This window comes from Chrysochloris asiatica, unplaced genomic scaffold (assembly GCF_000296735.1).
Source record: "Chrysochloris asiatica unplaced genomic scaffold, ChrAsi1.0 scaffold00196, whole genome shotgun sequence".
Taxonomy (NCBI): domain Eukaryota; kingdom Metazoa; phylum Chordata; class Mammalia; order Afrosoricida; family Chrysochloridae; genus Chrysochloris; species Chrysochloris asiatica.
In genome coordinates this window covers 868,552-886,330 of record NW_006408714.1, presented here as the reverse complement: position 1 = coordinate 886,330, position 17,779 = coordinate 868,552, and the positions used below count along the sequence as shown (strand labels likewise).

At 38.4% G+C, this 17,779-nt stretch overlaps 1 protein-coding gene across 3 annotated transcripts in view; it reads left to right on the top strand.

The window, feature by feature from the left end:
* Nucleotides 1-17,779, top strand: part of ANO3 (anoctamin 3) — a 427,969-nt gene that overhangs the window by 166,267 nt on the left and 243,923 nt on the right. Inside the window, exon 1 of one of the 3 annotated variants that reach the window (XM_006872392.1) lies at nucleotides 8,394-8,534. The exons of the other annotated variants lie outside the window; for them this stretch is intronic. The gene's annotated coding sequence lies outside the window, so the exon portion shown is untranslated. Of the gene's footprint in view, nucleotides 1-8,393; nucleotides 8,535-17,779 lie in introns of those variants that run through there. 3 annotated transcript variants of the gene reach the window in all.

The window sequence follows — 17,779 nt, the reverse complement described above, 5'->3', positions numbered from 1 at the left end:
ATCTACAATGCTGGAGTCTGGTGTGGCACTGTGGGTTAATGCACCAGACTGCAAAGCCATTTCAACTACAAGGTTGGTGGTTCAAGCTCACCAGCTGCTCCTTGGAAACCCTATACATGGTTGCTATGGGTCGGAACTGACTCAATGGCACTTAACAACACCAACATCCACAATCCTAAAATGTTGCTCTGAAGTTGACTGTTATGCACTTTAATAATTGTGCTGCGAGCACACAATATCTTAGGAGAGGATTGAGCTATTTATAACTCAAGTCTTTCTATAAACGAACAACTCAGTAAAAACAGACAAGGCGTTTGTTTCAAATTTTATAATTCTTTGATTGCTTGCTTGCTTGCTTGCTTGCTAAGTGCCATCGAGCTGGCTCCAACTCGTAGCAACCTTGTATAGGGTTTCCAATGAGTGACTGGTGGGCTTGAAGCACCAAACTTGACATTTGCAATTCAGTGTTTATCCTAGAGTGCTACATCAGGACTCCTTTAATATTTCTAAACCTCAGTAAATATTGTGACAAGAGAGAAATTATCCCTTGGGATTACATAATAATCAGTATGTTAAATATTTGAAATGCATTGATCACTGTGCCAATATAAGAAAAAATAAAAAAGGCAGTCCACCCCCTCTACCACCAAAGCCTTTACAGCTGTTTCGCTGTTTCTATTAGAGAAATCTGGGAAGTCAAAACATGGCAATATCTTAAATATCAAAAAATTTATCCCTAAGATAAGAGATAAATTTGGAAAAAAAAAAAAAAGAATCATTTCATTTAAAAAAATCACTCATTTTCAAATATGTGTGTGTGTGTGTGTGTGTGTGTGTGTGTGTGTGTGTGGCCTTCTGCGGCAAAAAAAGGAATATATTTTCACTCTTTTAGCTGGGTGATTTTTGTTTCTCTGTGTTGTTGCGAGTTTCCTGGAGTCAATTCTGACTCACAGCGTCTCGGAGGAGCAGCTACCACCAACCTTGCAGTTAGCAGTCTGATGCTTATCCTATAGGACCATACCAGGACTCCTTATTTAACTTTAGTATAGTATATAAATAGTCCTGATGTGGCACTGTGGGTTAATGTGCTGGACTGCAAGGCCAATTTGGACAGCAAAGTCAGTGGTTCAAGCTCACTACCACTCAGAAACCCTATATACAGGGTCATTATGTGTTGAAACTGACTTGATGGCACTTAACAACAACATCATATATAAAGGAGCCCTGATAGCTTAGTAAGTTTCAAGGAGTAGCTAGTGAATTCGAACCACTGACCTTGTTCTAACTGATCTTGCAGTCCAATGCTTTATCCGACACTAGGATTTATAGCCTTAGAAACTAGATACAGGGTCTTTATGAGTTGGGACCAACTGCATGGCATACATCCACCACCACCATGGTGTAAAAGTCTAAATACCAAATTGCCTATGTTGTTTAAAGTACAGTTTTAGTTTATATTTAGCTGATATAGCTTTCCTTCTTTCCATTTACTTTATGTTGCTCCTGAAAGGTTAGACATAGGGAAACTAAAGGACAGACCTGGACTATGCAACATGAAGCCACTGGTCACATATGGCTATTTAAGTGCAAATTTATTAATTAAAACAAAATTTCAATCTATCACATTAGACATATTTTAAGTCCTCATTGGATTAAAAATAAATCGCAGCTAAATAAGTATGTTGCTCAAATCTACTGTGGGAGAGCAGTGGCTATCTAGTGTACACATTAGACTGTGAACCTGAAGGTCAGTTGTTGGAGCCCACCAATTGCTCCTCAGGAGAAAGATGAGGTTTTCTGTTTCCGTAAAGATTTACAACCTCAGACACCATATACACAGTGGGGTTGCAATGAGTCAGTACTAATCTGATAGCACTTAATTAACAACAGTTGCTACTTTATTGGACAGCCACAGATATAGAGCGTTTATCATCATCTCAGAAAAGTCATTTGAACAAGGCCAAGACAAAGTTTAATTGAATTGCCTAACAACTTATTGCTAATAGTTCCTACATTTCTATGACATAAAAACATGATTTCTGACTCTAAGCCCCACCCCCCCTCCGTTTTTTTGTTTTTTTTTTCCTATAGCCAGAATGACCACACATTTTGAGAAGATGTTTGCTATGTTACGGTAGATGTGAGTAACTCTTGAAAGACTATACTTGAAAAATTGTCCTTGTCCCTTTAGGAAATTTTATTGTATTACCAATACAAGGAAACAAAACATGATGCCTGCCAAAAATGTTTTCTCTTTCCTGGCGCTAATGGCTTGGTAAGAAGATACATTAAAAGTTTTCCAGAACAACTAACTTATTTGTTTTCCCCCATGGGTGCTTGAAAGCTGTTCTTGGAAGATAAGATCTCTAAATCTCTGTAGATGACATAAATTCTAAAATGTGACATTTGTTAAATTGCCTGCAGAAATTGTATATACTTTTATAGGATGTGAAGCTGAGTTAATAAATTATGGGTATGCCAGTTAAATGATCCGGGTTGTTGTTCTATTTGATATTTATTCATTAAGACCAATGATACACTTACATCAAACTAATTCTCTAGTTGCTTAGCAAAAAAGAAGGCAGCCAGAGAAATCAGATAAGAAATTGCCTGGACTTCCTTCTAAGCTATTTGAGCTCATCTCAATAGAAAATGTTATTTTTTCCCATCTGAAAGCTCCACAAATTGTGTATATAGAAGGAGAACTGTATTTAAATTTGGACTCTTAACCATGACAATAAAATTTCTAAGTGTAATAACTAATATTTACTAAACACTTTGCATGGGTTTTTAAAAATGTATTATATGATTTCATCTTTGCAACTCCAAAAACAGTGCCTATTTTTACCCTATTTCACCAGCAAACAAATAACAATCTCAGAGTGGCTAAGCAACTTTATTGTTATTCTGTAGCTGGAAAGTAGCGATCAGGGTTTACATGCAGAAAACCACCCTGTTAGCACCATGCTTCACTGAACAGAATAAAAGCATGTGCAATTCATCATAGATGCTACTAGACAAGAATGTTGGGGAGTCAGTGCACATGTAAGCATTCCTGGGAAATGATAATGTAATTATAAGGTACAGTGGTGAATGTCAATATTATATGTTTAAGAAGAAAATAAAAATGATGTTCCAGTTGCTTCAAAGTAAAGCCAAACTTACTGCCATCAAGTCGATTCTTAATCATAGCAACTTTATGAGGCCAACTGAAACTGCTCTTCAGGATTTAGGAGCTCTGGTAGCATAGTGGTTACGAATCAGGCTGCGAACCGCAAGGTCAGCAGTTCGAAACTACCAGCTGTTCTGCGGGAGCAAGATGAGGCTTTCTGCTCCCGTAAAGATTTACAGCCTCGAAAACTGTGTACAGGGTCACTATGAGTCGAAACTGACTTGATGGCCCATAACAACAACAATAACAAACCTTTATGGCAGCAGTCAGCTTTATCTTTCTCCCAGCTCCAGTGTTTTGTTGTTGTTGTTAAGTGCTGTGGAGTCAGTTCTGACTCATAGTGCCCCTGCACAGGGTTTCCAAGGCTGTAAATCTTTATGGGAACAGAAAGCCTCATCTTTCTCCTCTGAAACAGCTGGTAGTTTCGAATTGCTGACCCCAAGGTTAGCAGCCAGATTCATAACCACTATGCTACCAGAGCGCCAGTGCTTAGATCCTGATAAATTGGGTAGTATCTCTCCCTTCTGTGCTACATAAAGCCCTGCCCCTCCCTATGCCATCTTCCTCCATTTTCATTAGCATGAAGAATTTCTTTTTTATTTTTGTGATGAAAATATATACCAAAAGTATTCCCCAATACATTAATTTCCACATTTACAATGAGAGAACATTGATTACATTTTTCATGTTATTCAACCCTATTGGTATCCTTTCCCAAAATAATCAATAATTGACAAACTCAGCATCTCAAAACAAACTTCAAACTTTACTTCTCCTTTCTACCTTTGGTAGCCATTAATAATCTCTGGTTTCTATATATTTGCTTATTCCATATAAATGAGATCATACAGTATTTGTATTTTTGTGACTGACTTATTTTATTCAACATGATGTTTTCAAGGGAGTGCAGTGGCTTGGTAGGGTAAGCACTGGACTGCAAATCACAAGATTAGTGGTGTGAGCCCACCAGCTACTCCATGAGAGAAAGATGCGACTTTATGTTCCTAGAATGATTTATAGCCTCAGAAACCCTATACAGGTTCACTATGAGTTGGAATTGACTCGACAGTACTAAACAACATTTTCAATGTCCATCTATATTGGGGCAGGCATCAGAACTTAATTTCTCTTTATGTTGCTGTTGTTGTTAGGTGCCATTGAGTCAGTGCTGACTCATTGTGATCCTATGCACAACAGAATGAAACACTGCCCAGTCCTGGGCCAACCTCACAATTGTTGCCATGCTTGAGCCCATTAATACTGCCACTTTGCCAATCCACCTTGCTGGGGGTCTTCCTCTTTTTCTGTGACACTCCGCCTTACCAAACATGATATCCTTCTCCAGCGATCTGTCCCTCCTGACAATATGTCCTAAGTATGAGAGACGAAGTTTGGCCATCCTGGCCTCCAAGGAACACTCTGGCTGCACTTCTTCCAACACAGATCTGTTGGTTCTTTTGGCAGCCCATGGCACTTTCAATATTCTCCTCCAACATCATAATTCAAAAGCATGTTCTTCTATGGTCTGCCTTATTCACTGTCCAGGTTTCACATGAGTGTGAGGTTATTGAAAATACCGTGACTTGAGTCATGTGCATCTTAGTCCTCATGGTGACATATTTGCTCTTCAACACTTTAAAATGATCTTGTGCAGCAGATTTGCCTAATGTGACACATTGTTTGTTTTCTCAACTGCTGCTTCCATGAGTACTGATAGTTGATCCAAGAAGAACGAAGTCCTTGATAACTTCAATCTTTTCTCCATTGATAAGAATGTTGTTTATTGGTCCAGTGGTGAGGATTTTTTGTTTTCTTTAAATTGAGATGCAATCTATATGAAGGTTATGGTCTTTGATCTTCATCAATAAGTATTTTAAGTCCTCTTCACTTTCAGCAAGCAAGGTTGTATCATCTGCATATCGCAGGTTGTTAATGAGTCTTCCTCCAATCCTGATGCCACGTTAACTTCATAGAACCCAGCTTCTTGGATGATTTGCTCAGCATACAGGTTGAATAAGTATGATGAAAGAATACAACCCTGTCACACACCTGTCTTAATTTTAAACCATTCAGTGTTCCCATGTTCTGTTCGAACAGCTGCCTCTTGGTCCAGGTACAGATTCATCATGAGCACAATTAAGTGTTCAAAAATACCCATGCTTCATAGTATTGTCCATAGCTTGTCATGATCCACACAATTGAAGGCCTTTATGTAGTCAATAAAACACAGGTAAACATTTTTCTGGTATTCTCTGCTTTCAGTCAAGATTCATCAACATCAGCAATGATATCCCTCATTCTAAGCCCTCTTCTGAATCTGGCCTGAACCTCTGGAAGTTCTCTGTCAATGTATGCTTTCAGCCGTTTCTGTATTACCTCTAGTAAAACTTTACTCCCATGAGATATCAAAGAGATTGTCCGATGATTTCCACATTCCATTGGGTCCCCTTTCTTTGGAATGGGCACAAATACAGTTCTTTTCCAATCAGTTTGCCAGATAGTTGTCTTCCAAATTTCTTGTCAGAGATGAGTGAGTGCCTCTTGTACCACCTCACTGTCTTGAAAGATTTCACTTTTGATTCCATCAATTCCTGATGCCTTGTTCTTTGCCAATTCCTTCAATGCACCTTGGACTTCCTCCTTCAGTATCATTGGTTCTTGATCATATGTTACCTCTTGAAATGGTTGGACATCAACCATTTCCTTTTGGTATGTGACTCTGTGTATTCCTTCCATCTTCTTTTGATGCTTTCTGCATCATTCAATAATTTTCCCAGAGAATCCTTCAATAATGAAATTTCTCTTTATAGCAGTGTAATATTCTGTTAGATATATGTATATATCACATTTTGTTTATCTATTCATCTGTTGATGGATATTTAGACCATATGACTATTATGAGAAGTATTGCAATGAATATTGGTATGCATATTTGAATGTATGTTCCTGCCTTCACTTTACTGCTTTCACTTTACTTCACTTCATTGCATATGAGGGGGCTTCAAAAAGTTTGTGGCAAATTTTGCTTGTTCCTTTGGCAGTAATATGTTCAATTTTTGAGAACCACCAAACTGTTTTTCACAGTGACTGTACAATTTTATATTTCCACCAGCACTAGATAAACTTTCCAAATTCTCCCTATCCATGCCAACACCTGGTGTTTTCCCTTTATATCCCTCAATAGTTGCCATTCTTATAGGGGTAAGGTAGTATCTATAGTTTTGATTTGCATCTTGCTAATGGCTAATGATAAAAGTCCTGGTATAGCTCTGTAGGATAAGGACTGGACTGCCAACTACAGTGTCAGTAGTTCAAAACCACTAGCTGCTCCTTGAAAACACAGGGCGGTTATGAGTCAGAACCAATTTAACTGCACTTAACAACAACAAAGCCTAGTGATAGAAGCTCTGGTGGTACAGTGGATTAAATATTGCTCTGCTAACCGAAGTGGTTTGAGCGTCAAACGCACCAGTTGCTCCACAAGAGATAAATGAGGTCCTTTGTTTCTGTAAAGATTTATAGGCCTGGAAATCTTCTGGAGCAGAGCTATTCTAGTCTATAGGGTGGCTAGGAGTTGCAATCAACTCAGTGTTAGTGGGTGGATTTTAATCGCTATGATGTTGGTAACCCTTCCATGTGTTTTCTGAATATTTAAATATCCTCACCTAAATTGTATGGTCATCGTAGTCTTTGCCCATTTTTTGATTTTGTCTTTTTGTCATTTTTGTGTTGTTGTTAAATGCCATCAAGTTGGTTCTGACTCATAGCGACCCTGTATAGGGTTTCTGAGGAGTAACTGGTGAATTTGAACTGCCAACTTTGAAGTTCAAACTGACCTTGTGGTCCAGTGCATTATCCCACAACACCACACCAGGACTCCTATTCTTTTTTTGTCATTACATGCAGACTTTTTAGTCACACAAAATGATTCAACCAAAGTATGAATATTAATTTATTTGCTCTTATAGCCCTGTTCTCAAAGGAAAAAAAAAAAAAAAAAAAGGTCAACAAACATAAGTAAAAGTACTATATTTATTGAAAACTTTTCTGTGAATATTTTATTTTGTATTATTCGTTATATTGTTGACTTCCTTGCAAGATAAAAACGAGGTTTCCAGGTAGGCTTCCACTTGTGGAAACCCATACAAGTGACTTTTAGTAATCCTTTCATGTCACAATAAACTACCTTTTGTTGTTTAAAGATTTCAAATTGTTGTGGGAAATTAAATTCTCTTATTGTATGACCATGTTGGAAAATCCATTTTTTAGTATGCTGATTTATTCAAGGCTAAAGTTATTAAGGAGTCCTGGTGTGGCACTGTGGGTTAATGCTCCAGACTGCAAAGCCATTTGAACTGCAAGGTCGGCAGTTCAGGCTCACCAGCTGCTCCTCGGAAACCCTACACAGGGTCAGTATGGGCCAGAATCAACTCTACGGCTTTTCACAACAACAACAACAAAGTCATTAAGTGACTGCCTCTTTGATTCAGTGTCTTGTTGATCCCAATTACAAGCTATCCTATGGACGCTTTTCTGACAAATCAAATGTAGTCCTTTTCTGCATCTAACTTTGTTCACAGTAACCATAAATAGGGAGGCAAAACATTCTACACACTCTTTTAGCTCACAATTCCTTGTATTGCAGTAAGGTTACAATCATTTCATTGTATGCAGCCCAGAGTCAATACAATACAATGTCAACTTTCTGGATGTTTCAGAAACCTCACAGGTTTCCACTGTTCCTTTTCTCTAGTGAGCAAGAAAATAAAACAATTCCTTGAAAACCTGGGGGGAAAAAATCATTAGAATCACACTAGTCAACAGTACTCATCTATTAAAAGAGTATTCACTGGTTCACCAAAAAATGGTAAAACCAAAACGTGTCTTCTTTGTGTTAGTCTTCCCAGCTCATACAAGTAGCATAAGGATATGCCATAAATTATTAAAAAGTGAAACTAAGATCATCAAAATGTCACTGACATATGACTAAATGTCACTTAGGTGAATCATAGACACTATTCACCAGTAACAAATGAAGGCAGCCCCTTCACCCACCATATCACCACCCCCTAAAAAATGAATTAATGAACAACAGTACAGGATTTCTTATAAAGAGATGAGTTGTCTTTTTTAAAATCATTATTCAGACTCAGGCATTTAACGAGTTGTCTAAAAACCCTCCAGTCAAATGCTTTGTGAAGCATTCAATATGTGACACTCCAGCTAATGGAAAAAGCAGGCGGTAGAAGGGAGAACTTTCTGCTGTCATGCTGAAGAGTGCTTTAAAGAAGATTGTCATTCGAGATTCTGTTGCCAGCAATGAAGGATTCCAAATGCAGCTGAACCCAGAATTCTGACCGTGGTATGTTTAAAAGTGCATCAATCTAGAAATTCTATATAATTTTTATGTGTATTTAAAAATATGTAGAGATGTCAATTAAGGATAATGAGAATTTAGGACCAGTATTCAAGGGCACTTCAAAAAGTTTTGGAAAAAATGGAATTAGATGATAATGGAAAATGTCCATGAACTTTTTGAAGCCCCCTCATATCTGTTATAGGAACCCTGGTGGCACAGTGGTTAAAGCATTAGGCTGCTAGCTGAGACATCGGCAGTTTGAAACCACCAGCCTCTGCAAGAGAGAATGATGTGGCAATCTGTGTCCGTAAAAGCTGCAGTCTTGGAAACCCTATGGGGCAGGTCTACTCTCTCACTAAGGTCACTAGGGGTCAGCCTCGACTGAATGGCACCAGAGTTTTTGAATTTATGTTTGTTGTAAGTTTAAAAATAGGGAACAGTGTGGTTGCAGTGTGTTGGCTTTAAGTATCAGAGTGTTTACCTTGCATGTGAAATACTAAGGTTTTGACTATTGCTAAAGATGTTTGATCATACTGATTTCCTAAAAACAGTCATTCAAAAATTTTATTTTCTAAATAGTTCTTGATTTAAGAACATAAAATTTAGCTTATGCATAAGTTTTATTAAATAAAACAGATTTTTCAATAAAGTAGAAAACCTGAGGGAAAAATTCTGAATTTAGAAAAGTCTATCTCATACATAATATCAACTACTATAACAAATAAATGATTATGATGTACATTGTAGTGTAAGTCAGGGGAAATCATTTTTCAATCTGCTCTAATTCTTTTCATAAAGTTTAAAAAGTGTTATAAAAATTAATTTTGTCGCATTCTAAAAGTCACCTTTCTTTGTTTAAAAATGGCAAATGCTTCCATTTAGAAATTCCAAAGTTAGAGTGCTCAAAATAAGTAATCCGTGAAGTTGACAGAATTGCTGTTTTTGTTTTTTTAAGAAAATAAATACTTTAAAAATATGCCTTATATAGTATTTAGTATGTACAAAACAATGAGCGAGAATATATCCTTTGTCACCTCCACTAAGGCAATACTAAAGGTCACTATTAAAATGTTCATTCCACTGAAAACACAATAAAAACCACAGTCTGTATTCCAACATAGGTTGTTCTGAGACATTTGGTGAACCTGTAATTTTGGGTCAATAAAATGGGTGGAGAGAGAATAATATAATACAATCTAAATAACAAAGCTTAGTACAATGTCTATTACATTATGGATATTTAGTCGATATTGTGTTTGTTTTATTAGTTTCTGTTTCACTTTTTTGATGATAATTTGTACTTGCTTCTTAATTTTTACTATTTTCAATATGGACCTGATTACATGTCATTTAGGGTCATTTATCCAGTTTTTCTGGTTAGGTAACCCAGGTATTTGGATCCAATTTAAAGTCCTATCTTCTGATTAATTGCCTCTTTTTGGTGACACTCTGTTTGTTCAGGAACTAGCAGTACTATACTATGATACTCCATATGTAGAAAACGATTGCTTTCTTTAAAAAGAGCTAAAATCATTCTGAGAAAAATCTGCCCCAGAAACAAATGTCTAATGACTCACCTGGCACAACTCAGTACTTAATTGTCTTAACAAAAGTAGGGAATACAATTTTTCCATAGTTATACCTGATTTGGGAGTCCTGGTGTAGCAGTGCAGGATAAGCACTGGACCACAAAGTCTATTTGAACCCCAAGGTTGGTGGTTTTAACCCACTGGGAACTCCTCAGAAACCCTCTACAGGGTCATTATGTATCAGAACCAACATGATGACACTTAACAATACTAACATACCTGATTTCAAGGGAATTACAAGTCATCAGTATGAATGTAGCTTTATATTTGAGTTCTCTTTCTAGGGAAGAGCGTGTGGTGAATAATTACACTTGATGTTTATAAGTAACATGCATTTCTCTAGGTGCTTAATTAAAATATAAAATAATTCTTTGGACGTTTTTCTTCAATAAGATGGAAGTTTACACTCGATGCTTCAAAGTTCAAATCTCATATTCTTAAGAAGTTTTCACTATAGCAACTTTAAAACACATTACCTTTTCTAACCAGATATATTACTACAGTGTTTTGCAATCTAGTGAATATCAGAATCCCTAGTTAAAACAGATGTCTGACTGTGTTCCAGCCTCAGAACTTCAGAACTTCTGACAGAGACATTCCAGTTGAGGATTGAGAATGTGCATTTCTAATACATTCTCTGATGTTATAGTTGCTGCTGATACAAGAATCACATCTGAGAACTCCTACCTTATATTGCCTTTCAAAATCTCTGCATTTTCAGAGCCAGATTAATTGCTGAGTCTGGATATGCATTAATGCGTATGATAGGCTCGATCCTTGCCCTGTGAAAGTTGTAATTTAATTGTTGTGCCATCGAGTAGGTTCTGAATCATAGTGACCCTGTACAGAATTTCCAAGACTGGCTGGTGAATTTAAACCATCGACTGTATGGTTTATACTGATGTTGAGGTCTAGTGCTTTATCCCATAGCACCACACCAGGGCTCCTGTAATCTAATAGAGATGTCCAAAAATAAAAAAGAAACTAACACATAAATATCTCTCCATCTATTGCTGTAGATGTTTGAAGGACATAAATGCAAGAAAGAGTAGCTATGTGGGGTGAACAGGGAAACAGTTTCTGAGAAGACACTAAAATCAAGAACTGAGGAATAAGAAGTCAACCCAGGGGAGAATGGGAGACAGGGGAATGGCCTCTGTGAAGGCCCTGAGGTGGGAACCACCTTGCTGTGTTGAGAATCTGACCTGTGGCCTAGGTGGCAGGAGCAAAGGCAGTGAGTGATAAAATAACTCAAGGTGATGTAGGCAGAAGACAGCATGCACAGACATTATTGCAGGAGGGCTTGTTTACCATGGTTGTGATTGTTGATAAGTAGCATGGTTGTTGGTATATGCTGTGGGGTCGGTTCCGACTCTTAGCTACCCTGTACAGGGTTTCCGAGACTGTGAATCTTTACGGGAGCAGAAAGCCTCATCTTTCTCCCGTGGAACAGCTGGTAGTTTCGAACTGCTGACCTTGCGGTTCACAGCCCGATTCATAACCACTATGCTACCAGTTCCAATTCATAGAGATACTAGAGATTCCAAGGCTTTAAATCTTTGTAGGAGCAGACAGTTTCATCTTCCTTCTGCAGAGTGACAGGTGTGTTCAAACCGCAGACCTTGTGGTTTGCAGTCCCCTGCTTCTTGTATTTTATTCTCTGTTTAAATGGGTTTAAGTAAGGGATAGTGTAAGATTTCTGTTTTTACAAAGCCACTCTGCTTGTGACAATTGGGAGGACCAAAGGCAGAAGTGGGGATGGAATGGAGCAGCCCCGCTGAAATGGGCTGGGTGTTTGTAGTATCGTGCTAGTAGCTGAGGTGGATACGCCAGATACTGTTTCTAGCAGCAACGTATGGAAAACACTTAGATATTTTATCACACAGATAGCAGTATTGATAAAAATCACATTGAAGTTGACTAGTTGATGACCTAGAAATGTGTAATAAATAGAAATAAAAACATGTTAGAAAGCAAAAGTATAATGTAATTATGTGTGTGCGTCAGTGTTCCTGTGTATGTACGAAACTAATGTTTATGCTAATAGGATTATAGGTGATTTTCTTTCTAATTTCTTTTTCTTGTTTTCGGCAATAAGAAACAATTTCATTGAGAGAAAAAATAAACAACTTTGAATCTGAGAAAACGATCACAGGTTGAAGAAGAATGACACCAATTTGCCATTTGTTGTTGTTGTTTAGTGCTGTTGAGTTGGTTCTGACTTATAGTGACCCTGTATAGAGTTTCCAAGGAGCAACTGGTGAGTTTGAATCACTGAGCTTGCAGCTCAAACTGGCCTTGCCGTCCAGCGTATTATCCTACAGTGCCACACCAGGTCTGCCATAAGCCATTTTTTTTATCTCACTCCTCCTTCTGAATTGATACTGTGGGTTAAGCATTGAGCTGTTAACCTATAGAATCAGTAAGAATCCCTGGTGGTGCTGTGGATTAATTAATGAGCTGCTAACCACAAAGTCAGTTCAAACCTACCAGCCACTCTGTCGGAGAAAGATGAGGCTGTTGGCTCCTGTAAAGATGTACAGGGTCAGAATCCCTAAAGAGCATTTCTACTCTTGCTCTGTAAGGTTGTGCTCAGTGGCTGTGGGTTTTATAGGGTTGGTATTCTGCATTAGTTTTGTAGTTACCTCAGCATCTTAGGCAGCTCCAGACCTACCACAGGAACTCAAGTTAGCAATGTTGCCGGAGTGAAATGTACTGAACTAGGAAAACGTTACAAGGTTTGGTGAAATACTATTATTAGTCATTAAGAGTTGAAGTAGTATTTATGCAAAAAGAGAAAACCCACAAAGTGGGTACTGAGTGATTCATTTGTATTATTTCTAGGATTATGTGTTGTTTTGTTGTTAAGCTCCAGAGTCAGTTTCCATTCATAGCTATCCGGTTTGGGACTTCTGAAGCTTTAAATCTTTGTGGGAACAGAAAGCCTCACCTTTCTCCTGTGGAGTGACTTCCTAGTTCAAACAGTGGACCTTGTGATTTGCAGTCCAGTACTTATCATACGGAGCCACCACACTTCACTAGGATTATGTACTAATATAATAAGCAGGGATAGAGAAGTATGGCCACAATGCACCTTAGAAATCCACAAAGATGACAAGACTTCATCTCATGTACTTTGGACATGTTATTAGGAGTCTTGGTGTGGTGCTGTGGGTTAATACACTGGACTACAAGGTCGGTTTGAACCACAAGGTCAGTGGTTCAAGCTCACCAGCTGCTCCTCAGACATCCTATACAGGGTCTTGATGAGTCATAACCGACTCTACTGCGGTAAACAACAACAATAACAAAAACAATCCCTAGAGAAGAACAGCATGCTTGATTAAAATAGACGGTCAGCGAAAAAGAGGAAGCCCCTTAGTGGGACAGATAGACACAGTGACAGTGACAGTGAGCTCAGATAAAGCCATGGTTGTGAAGATGATGCAGGTCTGGGCACTGTTTTAGTTCTGTTATTCATAGGGCCACAATGAGTCAGCACTGATTTGGCAATACTTAACAACAGCATGTAAATAAAAGTATATTTGGATTATCATTAATTATAGCAAAGAACTGGGGTTAAGGTGGCAGGGAGCCTAAGTCTCTTATGGTGGTGGCTGTGTGCCGTAGAATCAGTTCTGACTCCTAACAACCTTGTACAGGGTTTCAGAGGCTGTAAATTTTTATGGAAGCAGAAATCCTCATCTTTCTCCTAACTCATGGTTAGGAGCTCAATGTATGATTCACTACTCTACCAAAGTTCCTTAAGTAGTAGAAAGTAAATAAATTATACAATCATAAAATTGAATGTTGTTAAGTGCTGTGAGTCAGTTCTAACTCATAATCACCTTGTAGAGGGTTTCCAAGGAGCAGCTGATAGGTTTAAACTTCTGACCTTACAGTTAACAGTCCAGTGCTTATCCTACAGCACCATACCAGAATTATTTAACAATGTGGTAGACCATGACCAAACTGCAGTATTGATCCTCAGGCATACTTGTGGCACAATAATAAATAGACATGTTATTTTGGGTGTTGTCTAATCAATTCTGTGTCATAGCAGTGCTATGTGACAATGTTGATGGTGCTGCATACGGTTTCCTAGAATGTGGTCTTTACAGGAGCAGATTTTGACTGAAGAACAGCTGGTGGGTTTGGACTGCTGAGCTTTTGGTTAGCTGCCAAGCACTTAGCCATTGCTCCACCAGGGTTCTTAAAAGACCATAAGAATATGAATATGTAATCATGACACAAAAGAAATCACCCATCCCAGAGAAACAGGGAATCAGAACTAGGTCTTATAGCCCCATAAGAGTATATATTTTCAGAGAATATATACTCTCAGAGAACATATACTCTTCTTATGCAGCAGACTATGAAACCTCAGAAATGTTTCCTTGAAAGGGAAAGTTTGGACGAGTCAATTTCATATACCCATGGTCTCATGTAAATTCTTTGTACTAAAATGATGTGAAAATAATCTCAGATGTGAACAACTAATTTTCACTTCTAATCTGAAAACAGCCTTTGGGTCTATGTTGTAACTCAAATGAAGTAATGACAATTGTATGTCCTGGTGTGGTGCTGTAGGTTAATGCACCAGACTGCAAAGCCATTTGAACTGCAAGGTTGGTGGTTAAAGCTCCCCAGTTGGTCCTTGGAAATCATATACAGGGTCACTATGAGTTGGAATCTACTTGACGGCACTTAAAAACAACAACAACAACAAAGCTACATATAAATATATATTGGACTTTTCCTGCCTGTTTACCCAAGCATCCTTACCTTTGTGGTTCAACTGAGGCTAAATTTCCCCATTATCCTAGACTACACTTCTCCATCCTCTTGGTGATGATACATACAGTGATGGACAAGTACCCCCAAGAACTTGAAATCTACCTGTAAACCCCACTGCCTTCAAGTTGTTTCCTACTCTTATTGTTGTTGTTGTTGTGTGCTGTTGAGTCAGTTCTGATTCATATTGACCCTGTATAGGGTTTCCGAGAGCAGCTGGTGGATTTGAACTGCCGACCTTGAGGTTACCAGTCCAGTACGTACTCTACAGCACCATACCAGGGCTCATAGGGACCTTTAAAACAGAATAGAACTGCTCTAAAGCGTTTCTGAGGCTGTACATCTTTAGAGAATCAGATTGCTTCTTCTTTTTGCCAAGTAACAACCAATTGGTTCAAACAATTGACCTTTTGATTAGCAGCCTAGTGTGTAACCCACTGTACCACTATGGCCTCTTACCTACATAAGGTAGTGGCTGTGTGTCGTTGCGTTGGTTCCTACTCGTAACAACCCTGTATAGGATTTCTTTACAGGAGCAGAAAGACTCATCTGTTTCCCTTGGAGCATCTGGTAGACTTGAATTGCTGGCCCTGTGGTTAGTAGCCTAATGCATGATCCACTATGCACCCAGGGCTCATTTGCCTACATATAGAAAAGAAGTTATTTTTAATAAGAAGAAATGAGACTAAAAACCATAAAAATCAAAACCAAAGCAAAACAAACAACAATCAAATGAAGAAATGGACATGGAGAAATGATGTCCACACTTACGGGCAAGGTTACGTTATAAAGACCAGATTGTTATACAAAAGTCAGTGTTATGTAAAAATGGAGGATGACAACATCAGATTACAGACTGAAGGACTATTACATCATTATATAATTGCCTAATCACTAAGAATCATAACACAGCCAAGCTGACACATAACATTTTAACCATTGCAGTCAGCATTTCTCTCATGTTGCACCTCAATGCTTGTAACTGCCAGAAGTATATCTTTAATGCAAACAAAGTCATATAGTAATAGTGGATCTTTTACAACTGTTAATGCCAAATGAGGCTGTTGAGAAGGGATGAGAGAGTATAGTAGAGACAATCAGGACAATTGTATTTGAATATCCAGGACCAGCTGTGCTTGAAGCTAACTAGCTCTATTTATAAACTGTTTAGGGGTAGACAGTTGAATATGTTTTTAGCGTCTGAGAAGTAAAAGTCTTTGTGCTTAGGGCTAAGTTGTTGGTGACTGGTTTGAATTGGATTTTTTCCATTTGGAACTGAAAGAATCCTGATTAATGGCTGATAGATATAGTACAATATTAATAAGAACAGATTCCATAACAGTATCTATAAAATTTTGAGGGTCTATGTTCATGTGCTTATGTGTTTATCATTTATTACTTTTGTTACATGACTGGACTTTCTTTTATATCATATATAAAGGCACAACATACAATATGCACATTCATATCTCTATATTGGGGGGAGCAGATAAGAGAAAAAGAACTAGGAATAGCAATTATCTCTGAGTTATATCTAGCAGCACATTCACACATTCTCTTTATTTTGTATCCATCATGTCTTGCCAGAAAAGTCAATGACTATATTTTAATTAGGGAATAACAAAAACATAGTTGGAAAAATAAAATGTGTGTTAAAGAGTGTCATAGTTAGGAACAAACAGGAGGTTTGAACATTTTCAAGAATAGCACGAGCAAGGGCAGAGTATCCGGAGCAGTTGTTTCTGTGTGGGACAAGAGACAGGTACCTGGCTATAGAAGACTCAGTGTGGGGAGACATGGGTAGGGGCGGATAGGTTGTAGAAAAGAATATATGCATGAGAAGAATATATATTTATAGAGTTAGAAGTCTTATTCAGGAGCATCTTTTGTCTCATTCCCAAGAAAACAAACTTTTTTGACACTCTTAAATTTACAAAGACTTTCACACAAAAGGCTGGATTAAGGAGGCAACTGGCTGAACAGCTGCCAAGGTCATGAAAACACAGTTAAAGCCAACTGGAGCTTTGTTGCCAGTGTAACTTGTTATAGACATAACAAATAGAGCATGATCCACACAAATTCTCTTTAAGTACTCTCTCTGAAGGACAAATAGGGCAATGCAGAATCTTTTGTTTGTTGTTGTTGTTGTTGTTGTTAGGTGCCATCCAGTCAGTACCAACTCATAGCGACCTTATGCATAGCAGAACAAAACACTACCTGATCCTGGGCCAACCTCACTACTGTTGCCACGCTTGAGTCCATAGATGCTGCCACTTGGCCAATCCTTCTCGTTGGGGGTCTTCATCTTTTTCTCTGACCTTCCACGTTATTGTTAGGTGCCATCGAGTTGGCACTGACTCATAGCGACCTTATGCACAGCAGAACGAAACAATGTCTGATCCTGGGCTAACCTCACTACTGTTGCCACACTTGAGTCCATCGATGCTGCCACCTGGCCAGTCCATCTCATTAGGGGTCTTCCTCTTTTTCTCTGACCCTTCATCTTACCAAACATGATATCCTTCTCCAACGACTGTTCCCTCCTGACAATATGTCCAAAGTATGAGAGACAAAGTTTGTCCATCTTGGCCTCTAAGGAGCACTCTGGCTGCACTTCTTCCAAAACGAATCTGTTGGTTCTGTGGGCAGCCTATGGCACTTTTAGTATTCTCCTCCAACACCATAACTCAAAGGCATCAGTTCTTCTACGATCTTCCTTATTCACTGTCCAGCTTTCTCATGCATATGAGGTTATTGAAAATACCATGGCTTGAGTCAGGCGCACCTTAGTCCTCAAGCTGACATCTTTGCTCTTCAACACTTTAAAAAGGTCTTGTGCAACAGATTTGCCTAATGCAATACGTC